The sequence below is a fragment of the Camelina sativa genome, chromosome 20 (genome assembly GCF_030686135.1).
Source record: "Camelina sativa cultivar CO46 ecotype springtype chromosome 20, ASM3068613v1".
Classification (NCBI taxonomy): domain Eukaryota; kingdom Viridiplantae; phylum Streptophyta; class Magnoliopsida; order Brassicales; family Brassicaceae; genus Camelina; species Camelina sativa.
In genome coordinates, this window is record NC_141899.1 from 20,746,155 (window position 1) to 20,750,437 (window position 4,283).

Below are 4,283 nucleotides of genomic sequence, written 5' to 3' on the forward strand. Positions count from 1 at the left end.
GACACTGGCCTTGGTGTCGACCGACACTACCCCACATTGTCGATCGATGCCCAACTTGCTGGTGTCGACCGACACCAAGTGATGTCGATCGACACTCCCTCTGCAACTGCAATCCGCGCGAAGTCGAGAGTCGAATCTCGCTCCCAAATCTCCTCCAAATCGTCCAATACTCGAAACCCAAGCCTTATTCATCCGTAGGAACCTGTATCAACCAATCCCAGCAAGAAAAACACACAAACAAGCAACAAACAAGCAAGAACAAGGGAATCAAAGGTTTAGATTAGCCATGGTCATGCACTCACCTCTTTGCAGGAAGTTTCTGACCAACAATGGACGAATCCACACTCCCAGCAAGCTTCCCACACGTTCCTAGCCTTGAATCCTCACTCCCACAGCAAGATCTCACCCACAAAGCCTTGAAATCTCACAAAAACTCCCAAAAACTCAAGAACGATGTTTTCTCCTCTTTCTCTTTGTTTTCAGTGGCTGGACAACCACAAAACACGACCTAGGTCGTTCCCCCACTTAAATATCATGGTTTAATGGTTCTCCTCAAACCAAACCGACCAAAAATCGATAATTAAATCGAACCGGTCGAACCGGAAGACAATCGGTGTCGATCGACACCTCCTGTGGTGTCGATCGACACCCTCACCAATTTACCAAAAATTGGTTTGCGGGTGTTACAACCGTTAATGGGAGTCGTTCGACACCGGTGTTGGACCGCATTACAGATAAAAGGCTATCCGGCAACATACTTTTGGATTCGTTAATGGGCTTTGAATTTTGAGTGGGCTGGGTTTAACTGATGAGCATCAACCGACACCACTAATTGGGTGTCGGTCGACATCGAGAACAGACGTAAAAACGCTTTATAACCCTAGCCGTCTTCTTCATTCTTCACCTTCCTCCAAAACCCGACCAAACACTTCAAAACTTCATAACTTCTTCGATTTTGTTCCGTCTTGAGTGATTTTTGGTGCTAACCCACTCAATTTTCCCTTTTTTTTTTCCAGATCCAGTGTCAATTTCCTGGTTTGGAGTGATGTCACTCCAGAAAAAACAGAAAATGACCGGCGGCAAAGCTTCTTCTTCTCGCCAGTCCGTCCACCGTCAGCCACCGCGAGCTCCGGCGAGACCCTCCACCACCTTGCCTGACCTCTCTCTTCCTTCTCCCATTCCATCTCTCCCTCCATGGCAGAAGGAGGAACATGCCAAGATTAGCACTGAAAAGGAATGGGATGATGAACCTCTTGTTGAGGTTGGGAAGCCTGTATTTATCAACAGGCCAATGCTGAATCAGTGGGGGGAGAGTATGAGACAATGTTGTACAATGCTTTGTTAGAAGTTACTATCAAACCCACCAGGTTTGTTGATCCTGCTATTATTCATAGGATGGTAATTTATGCTGAGGTTTTAGGTTTGTTAGAGAAGATGCGCTTGGGAACTGTATGCACTAAGCAATATGATTGTTATCCGGATTTAGCGCGTCAGTTTATGGCTTTTATTAGTATTACTTATGAGGATGAGCAGGATCCGCAATCTTATGGCATAAGATTTTCTGAGATTTGTGATATCTACGAGTGGCCCCGTTTCTTTCAGCACACTTCTCTGCCCAAGCAGTATTTGGACGTTTCTACTCTTTGGTCTTTCATAGGCATTGGAGAGTATAACTCCAAGGAGTCTCTTCAGTCAAATGTCAGACATCCAGCGCTCAGGTATATTCATCGTGCCATTGGCAACACTTTCTTTTGTAAGATGGAACCAGGAAAGATGAGAGCTTCAGAGCTTCAGAGTTGTACTTGTTAAGCCTCGGAGTTGGTGACTTGATTCACCCTTTTACTGAGCGTAGTGATCCTGTAGCTATTAACTTTGGGGGTGTTTTTGCACATCACATGGTCTCTCTGCAGGCCAAGCCGTTTATGGGTATTGGTATTAAGAGTGAGTCTTTGGGGAGCCTTCTTACCGCGATTTTTCAGTTCAAGAACATATCTACCAACGGTTTCATTGTTATCACCAAGAGGAATCTCATGGATGAAGGTTACTTGAAGAGTGCTACTTGGCTGAAACAGGATTTGATGTGGAGGTTTTCTGATGACACTGGAGAGCATTTGATTCGGCTGCCGCGACCTGATCTTACCACCATTGGTGATGATGCGGAGCAGTTACGTTTTACTCCTACTGCTGATGACTTTGTTTCTTGTCCTCCTACTCATCTCCATCGAGTACCGCGGACTACTCCTGTTGTTGCACCTGCGGTTGACCCTGATGGGGGTTTTGAGGTTGGTTCTTCTTCTGGAACCACGGCATTTGAGTTTCCAGAGCCTCCACAACCTTTTGCTACCATGGAATAGGGAGCTTATCAGGAGTACCAGACCTCCACTATGCCTGCCATCTGGAACGCTATTGCTGAATTTTCTAGGTGTGGATGTGATGTTCATATATTTTACCTTGTTTTCCCTTAGTATATCACATCTTTTACATCTTTTGCTATCTATATTGACCATTATTGCATAACTTTAGGACTGTTCATGCATTAGAGTATAGTTGCATTGCATTTGCATCTTTTCTTGCATAAACAGGTGATTTTGGAGCCTAAGGAGCATGGAAGCAATGCTGAAGAGGAGTGAAGCTATCAAGAGGAGAAAGCAAGGAAGTTAGAGCTGAAGAACCAAGGTCCAGAGTTCCACTCGACCGCCCACTCGACCAGACACTCGACCGTGTGCAGAGAAGGACTCGACCGAGTGGAAGGAGCTGAAGAAAAGCCAACTCGACCGGTCACTCGACCGAGCACCTGGTCGAGCTGACCGAGCCGCCTAGCTATTTTGTCTTTTAGCATTTTTAGGGCTTCCACTTCTTTTTCTATATATGGCCTTGTACCCTTCAGCCACCAAAGAGTCCAGCTTTTTAGATATTCTAAAACCTAGTATTTACCCCTTTGGGAATTATTGCTTTTTGCACTTTTATTTTCTTAGATCTTTTACCTCCTTGAAGGACAAAAACAAGAGATTCCTCATATTTGATGGTTTCATAACTTTCAAAATATTGAGAATTCGAGTTTGATTCCTTCTTCAATATGGTAGATCTTTGCTTTATCTTTATATTGATGCAAGTTTCGGTATTTTTTGGGTTTATGACTTTGTTGTTCATCATGTGTGATTGTGAGTAGTTTCTTTAGCTCTTAGGGATGGTTTAGGCTGGATGGATGTTGTGGTTGTTTGATTTGGTCAAGCTTGATTGTTGTAGATCTCTTCTAGGCTAGATATTCCTAATGCTGATCCTATCACTGAGAGGGTAGAGTTTGATCTCAAGCCTCTTAGCATCACACCAATGTCTAAGGTGCAAAGATAAGGCTAGATCTAGAGATTTTCATTAGGCATGCTAAGAGATTAGATGTCTTGTTTGATTATTGACTATAAATGATCTGTTGCTTAATGCTTGCTTGTATAAGTTATTTGATTTGTGAGAACAAGCCTAGAAATATATGAGCTTGATTGTTTCTGTCATGGGAGTGGATTAACATGTTCTTGGAGATCTTTGTCTTGAGATTAGCTCATATTGGTTGTGGTTTGTTGATTAAGTTAGATAACCACAATCTAAAGTCCAGCCCATGAATCCATCCCTAAGACCTTCCTTGTTTATTGATTTCCTAGCTTAATTCCTGTTGTTTGATCGTTGTTTGATTCGCTTTTGTATTGCTCTGTTTTGCTTGCATTGTTCTGTTTCTCGCGTTTGTCCAGCTCGACCCTGTACTCGATCTACACTCGATCGAGTCCTCGAGCTCATCCCCAAAACTCTTGTTTATGCTTTGTATTTGTCCTGTTTCATTTTAGTTGCATTTTTGTTGCATTCACTTAGTATCCTTTTCATTACTTGCCTTGAATTAGTTCATTACTTGCATCACCATAGCTTCTATTTCTGTTCTTGTTTCATCATAGCTTTGATTAGTCTGTTTTTTTTTTACATTTAGCATCTATCTTAGTATTTTACTTTCTGCATTTTACATTTCATCAATAGGTTGTTAGTGACAAACATCCTTCATATTTGGCTTGACTTAGACATTTATGCACATCCTGATTGCTTGCAAACACTCATTTAGGATTGACATATCTTATACTACAACAGCATAAGGGTAATTGAAACACCTTACACCCACCTGTTCATCATTCTTATCTCATCATCATTCCATCATTCACCAAACATCCATATCCACCACCATAAAAAGATTGTTACAATTTGGCGCCGTTGCCCATTTGAGTGTGTTTTGTGACAATTAGGATCAA